This window comes from Ambystoma mexicanum, chromosome 2p, assembly GCF_040938575.1.
Source record: "Ambystoma mexicanum isolate Mex_15411 chromosome 2p, UKY_AmexF1_1, whole genome shotgun sequence".
Taxonomy (NCBI): domain Eukaryota; kingdom Metazoa; phylum Chordata; class Amphibia; order Caudata; family Ambystomatidae; genus Ambystoma; species Ambystoma mexicanum.
In genome coordinates, this window is record NC_090923.1 from 563,209,308 (window position 1) to 563,221,401 (window position 12,094).

The 12,094-nt window shown below is 44.4% G+C and overlaps 1 non-coding gene across 1 annotated transcript; it reads right to left on the reverse strand.

Annotated features, from left to right (window-relative positions):
* Positions 1-7,139: 7,139 nt before the first annotated feature.
* LOC138568199 (U1 spliceosomal RNA) lies at positions 7,140-7,301 on the reverse strand. The gene has a single exon (XR_011302555.1). It is a non-coding gene; the product is annotated as a U1 spliceosomal RNA (small nuclear RNA).
* Between the last annotated feature and the right edge of the window lie 4,793 nt (positions 7,302-12,094).

Here is a 12,094-nt window from a genome sequence, read left to right on the forward strand (position 1 = left end):
TTCCCAGCGCCGAGAATGCACTGCAGGGCCAAGTTCAAAGACAATCTTCATGGTAGAAGGCATGGGTGATGAGACAGGGGGCTAATTGGGTGGGGAGGTAAAGTCAAGTCCACCTCCTGACACCTGGGGTATGAGCTTATGTGCTGCTAGAGAACTGAATGTTCCCGACTGGCATGAGCATGTCAACCAATTGTAAAGGGCTGTAGAATGAAGGGCCTTATAGTTTGAGAGCCAATCATATACCGTGTACTTAATAATGATGAAGAATGACTTGCACTAGAGGGGGGCATAAGTGGTCCACCTGACAGATGTCCAATCACAAGGCAGCCCCTTATAGACGGTATACTTCGATGTTCCCCTTGAGCATATCATAACCCCTTTTAGGTTTTTCTTAGTTTGCCACGTAGTATGATGTCACATATGACAATCCTTTTCTATAAAAGTGTAATTTTTTATGAAATGCTTTGAGAACGCTTGTTATTTGGTGTTGGAGTTATTCTGCATCCCACCCAATGCATGCATGCTACCAAAAGGCCTCTAACGCTCACGTGGTAACAGAGGATGGTTCAAAAAGATCCAAACTAGTTTGTCCGCGATCTTTCGGACGATCGGGCATCCCCTGCCATCTAGCCAGAATATCACAGGGTTTCCTGTGGAGAGCGGCCAAATAGAATCTTGCAAGAAGGACTGAAACGGTGGGCAAGGTCCCTCTTTAATAAAATCCCTGCCTGGTTTCCACAGGCGCTCTCTGGATGGAAGGCGAAAGTGGTTGGTTGGAGAAGGAGATGATACCGAAGGCCTTGTGTCGATTAACGAACGAATGGTGAGTAGACTAAGGGAATGGCAAACTAATGGGATGGGGCTGTGATCATTTTAAGTAAAAGGAAATATTGTGTGAAGTGATAGTAGCACCTAGAGACCTGGCTCAAGGGAGTCCAGAAGTAGGCATCTTACACTTCAGTGGGAGTAAACTAGGCTATGTGTGAACAGTTTTGCATAAGGAGATATTTTCAACCCTGTGACAGGGTATTTAAATAGAGGCAAGGAGAAAAAAGATGATCAAAGTAGTCTAGTCTATGTATTGTGTGTTGGGTAGAGGTGTCAAAAAGTGATAAAAGTTGTGAAGGAATTGAGACGAGGTTAAGGAGCTATAGTAACTATCTAGTAAAGTGCTTGGTACCAATCCAAAGGTAGATCGAGGTGTTTGAGAAAGGTAGAGGCTTGAGTGGTGATTGCTGGAGCACGCTCATATTTGTTTTTTTAAAGTATTGAAAAGTGGTGAGAGAATTTTGTAAAGTCTGATAAGTATTGACAGTCAATTGAGACTTGTCTCCTCTGATACACGTATGTAAGACATTACCAAAGCACATGCCCAAGCTCAAACAGCAGAGTGCAGAATGGGTGAAAGGCACAGCAGATAAGATGTTCATGCCGTGGCCATAAGGGGGATCACTGTCAAAACCGGTATTGCAACATATGACCACATACTTGCATGCTGCATACCCGGGGAAGAAATTGGAGAAAAGATTAGCGATCCTAGATCTCTGGAAAATGTACCAGGAAGAGAGTGAAGATCTGCCACCTGAGGCGTGGATGCTTAGTCACTGAAAAGAGGAAGGCGTTGAGCCCTCGGCTCCCCTTACCTCACCCGAACTAAAAGATGATAGCATGGAGGAAGTAGGGTTGTATCCTTTAAAGGAGCTGAAGGCGATGATGGGGTATAGTAATCCAATATACGAACTGCCCGCTTATAGCAGTGACGATAGTCCAGAGGAAGATAAGAGAAAAGACATTTTTAAGATCATGCAAGACAAGGAAGAGAAGATTGAGCGGTCAAACGTATTGACAGATAGAAAGAGAGTTTAAAAGATGGAAAGGAGAGAAGGATAAAGCTGACGATGTAGTACTCATGCAGAACGAATGGATGGGTGGACGGATAATACTCAAATTGGACGGGAAAGGTATTGAGGAAGTCAGGCAAAAGGAAGATAAGGATGAGCAAGATAGAAGGGACTAGGAACGGGAGAAGAGATTGAAAGAAGATGAGCATAAAAAAAGAGCAGGGAGTGACGAGAGCAGATGTATCACAGGAGGAACAACAGAATGAATAAAGAGCAGAGGAGCAAAGAAATATGATAATAGACAGAGAGATGGAAGACAGGGATAGAGGAGAACGGAAGAGAGAGGAGGAGGAAGTGCAAAAATGAAGGGACTAAAGAATACAGAGATGAAGAGAGGAGGAAGAAAGGAGGGCAGGAGTAAGAAGGGAAGAACAAAGACAAGAGGGAGATAGAATTAGATGGGAGGCGAGAAAACAAAGAGAATTAGATGAAGAAATAGAACGAAGAAGGAGGCAGTGGGGTCCTAATGCCAGTGTCATTTGTAAGGAACAAGTAGGGCCAAGCCCAGCAATATAATGGGACAGAATTGAAGAGTTCCTTCCGATAAAGGAAGCAACAACAGGGGCATCTAGAGTAGTACTCGAAGAAGAAAGATTTGAGGCATAGAGCATCGGGGAAAGGAGTGATAAGGTTTATCAACAGTTGAGGCGACATAATGAGTGTGAAACCCGACGGAGCGATGATCGATCCCTAATGCCTCGAGTGCAGAGAGAGGAGGGAAGCCTGCTCAGTCACGAGCATAGAGCATTGTCCTTAAGCGAATTGAACCTGGACAAGGGTGAAGGGGATGACGGTCACACTTCTTGCGGACAAGAAATGTCAGATGAGGAAAGAGAATCCTTCCTTGGGGGAGAAGGAGGGAGTGTGTGCTCCCCTGAAGGAAGCCTGCAATTGGATAAAGAAGTAAGATGGTCAGATCTGGAAAAGCCTAAGGATAGAACACCAGATCCTATACCATATCCAGAGCGTCCTCGAGGAAGATCGTTTAGTGAGAAGGGAGAATCACTGCCATATGTGAGCAGGTTAAGATCGATACCAGTGAGGAGACGGTCAGGGATGATTGTCCCGGCTATGGATAGGCTAACAATGAGAGCCTACTGCGGGTTGGGGTTTACACAGTTTCTCTTATTGGAAAAAGGGGGACAAAGACCACAGTATATCCCATGTGGCCACAGATGGACAAGGGTAATTTAAAGTGCAAGCTCTCGAGCTTGACTTTGGGTGCTGGGAAATGGACACATGAGTTCGGGAAAATGACAGGGGGAAACATTTTGACCTTAGGGGACATTAAGGATCTCTTGGCAGCTATTCTAGTGGAAAGAGCTGATGACATATGAAAGTGAGTAGGGTATTCAAGTGTGACAGCACAAAACACAGCACATGACAGAGCGCTGTTTAATAATTGCAGAGTAGATGTCTGGAGGGATCTCAGGGTGCAGTATCCCGATACATCATATATGGGTGCAATTATGACACGTAAAATGAGGGAAGATGACAACCCTTTTGCTTACATTCAGGATGTTCAAGAGTGATGGCAACTTGAAACGCGTGAGCCATGGGAAAAAACAGTGGCATTATTTTACCACATTTTATGCCAGGGGTTGCCTGAGCCAGTTCACAGGCAAATGAAGAAGCACGTGGGAAAGGAAGCACAACTGTGGCCTGAGATACAGCTGTCAATAGTGCATCACTGTTGGCTATTACAGGAGAAAAATAAGAAGAAAGATGAGGCTAGGAAAATTGAGGAAGCCAAATTAGTTCAGAAGAAATTGTCAAGATTTGCCATAGAAGGGGAGGTATTGACAAGCAGGGAAGGTTTGGGAATGCAGCAAGCAGTGGATGCATTGCAAGCGAATAATCAACGACTGATAGACCAAGGAGGATATGGGTTCATGCCACAGGCGCAGGTATGAGTTTTAGAGGAGGAAGGGGTGGATTCCAAAATAATCAAGGTGGGTTTCAGAATGCACAGAATGAGAATCAAAATGCGTAGGGAGGATTTAACCAAGACAGAGCACCCCCAGTATGTTGGACTTGTGGGATGACAGGGCACATTGCGCGCATATGTGGGAGCCAAGGGAACGTGCAGAATGGTCAATTCTCAAGAGGTGGGGACAGCTCATCCCCCACCCTAGAGCATACAAAACGAGGGAAGGGTTTGCCCAAGATCACACAATGTATCAGACACAAGCGCCGCAAATGCAACAGGCCCAACAACCAGAGCAAGTGCATATGAATCCATCACAAGGGCAGTCGCAACAAGCCCCCATGAAGACAACAGTATGCAAAGACGGGACAGCTACTGCCACCTAGAATAGGAGGTGGCACTGTGTTAGGAGGAATCCCTTTCACAGGTAGGGGGATATGCTTGTACCTATAATAGGACAGCTCACAGGGTGTCACAGGGTGGCTTGATATCTCCATGCTATCTGTGACACCAAACCCCCAAGAGGAACCAAGGGTCGATGTAACGATAGGAGGCAAATCTTTTTCTTTTCTAGTAGGCACTGGTGCTACTAGTTCATGTATACGAGAGGGAAAATATCCAATGTCAGGAATTGCCATGAATGCTCAAGGGTTCTCTGGAGCTACAAGTCGAGTTCCTTTTACTGATGAATTATCAGGCTCTATAGGAGAGTGTGACATGTCTGTTCCTTTATTATACTCACGACAGACACCAGTTAACATTTTGGGAAGAGATTTGATGACAAAGCTTAACATGGCGATTTCATTTACTGACCAAAGGGATAGTGTGTTCCACTCCAGGAATACACTATTTAAATATGGGCAAATCAAATATATATTGGCATTCACAGGGCAAGTGGCTCTGCGAGGCGTTACAGTAGAGCCAGAGGTATTCCTGTATGGGGTGAGCATTCTACTGACATGGCTACCTGGCTTAGTCAGTAAAACGGTGCGAATATCTATTGGGTTTTTGTTTAGACCACAGATACCTATGGACGAAGCGGGGCGACAGATTATCCCCATAGAGCTAGAAGCAGCCATAGTATGAAGGGAAATGGCGATGCTCGAAGGAATAGAAGATGAGGTTAGACCATGGAGAACAGTAATAGCTCTCGAAGAAGGGTACAGGTTGACTGACATTACTGATGATGACATGTTTAGAGAAGATCCAAAAGATGATGAAGTAGTGTTCATACTGGATCACATACTGGATAAGAATAGAGAAGAGGGCAATCCTGCATTTTTTGAGGAAAACTTGGAAAAGGTGCCAAGTGTTCTATGGACCACAGGCCCTTTTGACATGCGTGTGTTCAAAGGAAAAGGGAAAGTTAAGATAAAGCTAAAGCCAGGGGCAATTTTACCTCGAGCAAGACAGTGCCCCATGTCTTAAGAGGCTGATGAGGGTCTATTTAAGACCATTTCAGCACTGATGAAACAAGGTATTGTGGTGCCATCAGAATCATTGTGTAATACCACGTGTATCCTAACAAAAAATCAAAGGGAGGGTCGTGGTGATTTATACAAGACATGAGACTGATTAACCAGATTGTAGAAGCAGAGTTTCCTTTAGTTCTTAACCCGGCGACGATACTATGCAGTATCCCAGTGGAAGCTCGATATTTCACTGTGATCGATTTGAAAAATGCATTTTTCTCGTTCCCGTTGCACAAGGACTCACAAGATTTGACTTCCTTTACGTTCCACCAAACTTGACTAAAACACACTTGTTTCCCCCTGGGGTACTGTGAGTCTCCGTCGATCTTTCATTGAGTCCTACAGGTGGATCTAGGCAATATTGCTCTTAAGAGTGCAGTGATACAGTACGTAGATCACATTTTAATTTGTAGCATGACAGAAGATGAGTGCAGACAAGACTCGATTCAACTGATGACTATTCTAGCAGACAAGGTCGACAAGAAGAAACAGCAGTATTGTCAAGAAGAAGTGATATACATAGGGCAGTTGATTTCACATGAGGGAAAAAAGGTGACACCTGAAAGAGCAGAGGCAATTATGAAAACCGGGAAACCAAATACAGTGAAACAAATGCAGCAGTTTTTGGGGTTATGCAACTATGTTAGAGCCTGGGTGTTTGATTACAGTTCGTACACAAAACCCCTTTTGCAAGCTTTAAAGAATGCACAAGTGGATAAGGTAAAAAATAAAGTGGACTGAGGAAATGAAGAAAGGGTTTGAGGAATTGAAAAAAGCAATTTGTATGGCTCCTGTTTTAGGAAACCCCAATTATGCTGAGGAGTTTTTCTTATTTTCACAAACAAATGGGACAGTTGTGACATCAGTGCTTACAGAGAACTACATTGGGGTACAAGCCTTTAGCATATTACAGTGGAATTTAGCACATTGGAAAAGGAGGGGCTACCTCTGTATGGACGTCACCCCAGTGCAGCACACATCCTTATTGGACAGACTAATTAAAGCACTACAACTCCCAGTGGCCATAGCGGTTATTAAATACGCAGCTCACACTAAGTAAACAGATTTGATCTCTTGCAGAAACAAAGCCAAAGCGATATTGTGTGACCTTTGACACAATAGCATCACAGGCAGTGATAGCCATGCCGTCCCAAGGATAGTTTTTGGTGTCATGGGCAGTGATCAAAGGTTAGTTGCTTGTAATTTCTTTCAGTGTCTATGTGTTAATATTTTTCAGAAATAGTGGGGTCGACCGAGCGTAGCGAGTGAGCTACAAAGTTCTAGGGAGGGTTGGGGGGGTTCCCCCCAAGAATTCTTTTTCAAATATGGGGTTGAAATGGTGCATTTTACAGCAGAAAAGGTGACCAAAAAGCCATAAATTTACAATCAGTTCTAAAGGGGAACATGAAAATTCCATGTCACCAACAGCAGAAAAGAACATTTTACAACACAACACATTTTAATGATCAATTTGTCCACAGTGTAAGACAGCACTGTTACTGATGTAACACATTGTCATGCTGGTTGTACCCAAAATATGCCTCTGTAGCAACATGTCTATGCTGGCTGTTTCCAATTTAGGCCAGCATTGTCCTGTACAAAGCATGATTGATGCTGCCTGAGCATGTGCAGTGTGCCCAATACATATGGCAGCTTATCTCTGTAATACACATTACTTCTGTGGTGATGAAAGAAGCATAATTCAATTCAACAGATAAAATGTGGAAAAGCGATCACCCAAAGGTGAACCTAATTGAAGAAACGCAAGGTGAGCACAATCTAAAAGTATGCAACCTAGCAGGCCTAGTGCACACTTTACCTTTTCTTTCACCAATAAATCGGGGGGAGACGCGAACGCAGTCCCCCACTACCAGAAATAATGCAGTTGTGTATCCCGCATTTGGGGACATAGCAGGGGTCAGCAGATCCGATCTGCAATGGGTAAGCCTCACCCTGGGAGATCTGCCCTTGAGATCAGATTCTCCCCTGCCAGTTAAGTATGAGTTGCATGCAAGAGGGCAGGGGTTGGGTCGGTTCTGGGAAGCCCCGCTAAGCGAGGGTGAGAAGGCAGGCCCTAACCCAGCCCCAACCCCCCAATCCCCGGAAGCTCTGAGCGTCTGCAGAGCTGCCTGTCCCGCGTGTAGTGGGAAGCTCCAGCAGGCAGAACCCAGCAGAAGAGCAGATTGTAGCGCAGTTCCTTTCTCCCATCAGGCGCTGCTCGGCCCGAGATTTGTATAAATAGCAGGATGGCTCGAGCAGGCCTGTTGCAGTCTGCCCACTGGCCTGTCGGCCCCACACGGGCCCATGGGCCTCCTGAGCGTAGCTGCTCAGCGCTGGCCCCATTGACACCATCATAATCATCCTGGAGCTCGACACTCCACCACCCCTGAATCTCAGAGTTCTGCTCAATGACAATGCTGAAGCTTTGACATCTTTGCCGTAACCATATGCAGTGTTGTGTCAGCCGAGCCTGCACAGCGCCAAAGGCAAGCATTCCCTTGTCAGGGCCCAGAGGTCACTGAGTCTTCCAGTGCCATCCACTTGGCACGGCCTACTGTTCCCAGCGTTTTCTACCCGCAAATCAGCACCACTGCCAAACAGAACTGCATCATTGGGAACCATCGCTGCTGCTCTCCGACTGACCCCAGCCCAGCGCAAAGGCACCCATCTTCTGATCTGATGCTGAAAAGCCTGACTCTGCTGAGATCCGAAAGACAAGAACTAAGGTATTTTGGCAACATAGTACTATTGATTTTTTTGTTGCAACTGTATCAGCTCACACCTCTCCTGAAGGGTATAGGCTGCCCTCAGACTGCGCTACCAAAAGAGTGAAAATAAGTTATACCTGTTGGGCTTGCCTGTTTCACTTTTATGATTGGGATCACTACTGCATGGGTATTAAGCGCGTTATAAATAACCTATCATATCAGATCATATCATAGATCACAGATCAAGATCAAGATCATAAGCAACTTCCAGAAACCTTGGCAGGTGGTCCACTGAGGCCTATTTGCAGGTTGCAGTGTATTATTGGGGCACTACTAGGGTAACATATTGTGCTGTACATGTGGTATTCGCCATGCTTTGATACCCCACTGGCCACATCTATAATGTCCGATGTACTTGGTATAATGCATGGACATTTTCATCAATCCGCACTGTGCTTAGAGATAAACGTAACTGAGCTACCGCTGTTCTTCTTTGTCTCGAGACGAGGAAAAAAAGCACTGCAAAGGTTACGTTTCTCAGCTTCCACTCGGATTTTCTCCAGAGCTGCAGCAACTATTCGAAGTGTACTCCGATCCATTTTGTGAACAAACTGAATCCACTAACAAACGAAAACTTTGGTTCCCATTGTTTGGATTTGGATTTTGTTTCCTTTCTATACATTTCTGGTGAGCATTTTTTGAAAGGTTGTTTTTGAGTGTGTAGATTATTTGCTATTGCCCACTTTTGCCGAATGGCAATTTCAACAAAACATTCTTGCCGCATTTTTTTACCAAAAAAATATAGATGGTAATTTTGGGTAAGGTATATAGAAAGTGAGGGTACTGGGGTTCTGTCACCGGTTTTTGTGGTAAAAAAAGCAATAAGATTGACCCAAATGAATGTGGCGAAATTGGCATTCGCCATAAAAAATGCAGAGAAAGTTTATTGATACGATTATTTATGTGTCCACAGGCCAATCACAGCATGGCTGGGATTTGTAAGGGGGCCATGGTGATTGAATCGGGTTTACTGGTGAAAGGATGGTGATCCAGCAAAGGGCAGCTTCTTTTGTGCCAATGTTTCCAAGTCTCCCCCCAAAAATATTGTGACTGATGATGCTGATAGCAGTCCAGTAGAGTGAGTGTGCGCTCAGAATTCTCATTCGTCTTGTTCTTTTATGTGTCCCGAATAGAGTAGTTTTGCGCACAGGCAAATTAAAAAAAAAAATTCATTTTTCATTTTTTTTTTTTTTTTTTTTTACTCAAGCGTTGTCCAACATACGGCCTTGCGGGCCACATAAAATGGCATGGCGGGCCGCATTGTGGACAACCTTGATCTAGACAATATAGCACACGTGAGTACTAACATGTGGTACCAACACATGAAAAATGTGGGGGAAAGAACATCTAAGGAAAGTTGCTACATCTGCGCTCTCATACCTTATGCCATGAATGCTACACAAACTTTAATTTCCAGAGAAGTTCCAGAACACGATGCCAGATGCCTCGCTCATCTTGCAGCATGTATGACTCAAGGACAATTTCAGGGAAATTGGGCTACTTTGCGATGGAGATCGAAATGGTAATTTCTGTTCCAAGACGATTACATCAAGACTTCACAAATGGAGAAGCAACCAGGATGGGAGAGCAAGATGCTTGTGTATCCTGCAAATGGGCAGGAAGTAGTGGTCATGAAAGGCATGAAGAGAATGGAATGTCCTGACATAACAGAGATAGCTGGATCATCTGGATGTTGGGAACAAACTCAAGGTTTGGTCTATGGACAAGTAAAATCGAAGAAGGGATGGGAAGCAGGAAAGATGTCCTGTGCAGCTAATCTATTGAAGACAGAATATGATCAAGAAGTACAAAGAGTGATCAATGGGTGTTTGAAGTCATGGACGAAACATGCCAAACTGCTGACATGGGTAGAAAATGAATCTGGGTCAATGATGGTGATTCCATTAGTGAATGCAACATTGTGTTTCCGAAGAGAAGGAAGAATTTACATGGCAGATAACAGAGGCTGTAAAACTACAGTTGATGTCTCCAGAATGGGAGCAGGGACAGCTGTTCTGATGGATCGATATTGGGCTTGTGGGTCCCGAGCCTACATGAAGTTGCCCAAGGATTGACGAGGAACGTGTTCCTTGGTACTCATCCATGTTCCAGCATTAGTAATTTCTTAGAGCGACCTGAGTATTGGAGAATTTTCAAAAGTAGATGCCCATTTGAGGAAGAGAAGAGCACTTGAATTTCTCAATTGGACCAGAAGAGAAAACTACTTTTCAGCAAAATCAATAGAAGCCTTTGAAGCCATTCCATATGAGCATAGACTGTTTAGCCAGACTGCTTCGATATTTACAACTATCTTCATGTCTGGGATACAGATGATGGCCAATGCCAAATGGTTACAGATTACCAGATGGGAGCTGCTGCAGACAATTAACACCACCATAAAGGGATTCAATGCTATCAAGGAAGAGCTGAGGGCCATACGACTGGTGACCCTGTATAACAGATATGTCGTCGACATGATCACTGCGAATGAAGGAGGAGTTTGCGCCAAAATCGTGTCATCATGTTGCACATTTACACCTTCTCATGATGACGAGAACGGGACTTTGACAGAGGCCATAACGTTACTAACGAACCTGCATACCTAGATGGAAGACGAGACAGAGGACATTATAGATGACAGCTGGTTTGCGTCTATATTCTCATGGATTCCACAGTGGATGGCAAACATCTTCAAGTTCCTTGGAGCACTATTGCTAATGGTGATGTTCGGATTCTGTATAATCAAGATAATAATCGCACAGTGTAAGGAGACAGCAAAGAAAGCAGTAGGAATGAAGATCAAGATTGATGTCAAATTGGATTTGGACCCAAGGAGTTGACTGATGAAGATATCAGGAAACACATAGAGGCCAGCATCATAGCACCTGAAGGACCTAAGTTCCTGGATCTGAAAAATCACAAGAAGTATGTGGGATGATGAGTCTATTGTAATCCAAATGGACAGTGCAGCTACATGACATGGAGTGTGGATGAACATGTCAAATCAGCAGGTTCCCTGAAGGGATTGCTGAAGATCGGGACCCCGAAGAAACACTTCTATAAAAGAAGATAGCAAGATGCGGAAACCGGTGAAGGTGTGTTTGATAGCTCGACCAGAGGGGGGGGGGGGTATAGAGGAGCAGCCACATGCCTCTGCAGGAAGTCCCTTCCCCCTACTACCTATATGCTGGGAGCCTTAAATTGTGCCAAACTTGACACCAGCAGTTGTGACCATTCCACAGTGAATATTCGAGAAAAGATACCCATTGAGAAAGCTGTATCAAATGTATTCCTGAAGAGAAGACAATCTAATGGAGGAGCTCCCCGAGGGAATATGAAAATGAGAGAAAGAGGAGCTGGTGACATCACAAGAGATGAGCGTGGCGCACTGAGAAGATAGGCTGAAGAAGATGTATGGACTTTATAGAATCTGATGAAATAAAGAATTGAGTGAACATTCATAGGCGAAAAGAAGATTGCACATGTGATGAGCACTGCAGAAAATGTAAGCAGTTTAATAACCGTACAGATGCAGCAACGCAAGCAGACTAAGTGATCATAGAAGCTTGCTATACGTAGTGAATAGACAGGCGGCAGAGTCGCCATTCTATGGAAGCTGGACATCGGTGCCACAAATATAGTAAGTTCAAAGCCATGGAGAAAAAGGACCGGAAGCTGTGTCACACCAAAGAAATAGCAGGGATTGTGAAAGAAGCGAGAATTGCTTTCTGGCCTGTTGTCAAGGATGAAGCAGCCAAGACTGGTTATCTATTCTTGAAGGCAGTAACCGTGAGATGCTGAATTATCCCTTGTTAAGGTTCAAAGAAAAAACACCACAAGTGGCACGTTTTAATTCATTCAAGACAATAAAATGCAGCAAAATGGGCCGAATTGTGCTAACCTGTCATGTGAGCCAAGGAGGGAAATCAAGTTGGGCATGCGGTTCCAGAACTATGATAGCACATGCTCACACTCCCTTCTTTTCCCAGAGACGAGAATACACTGCAAGGTCAAGGTCATAGACAA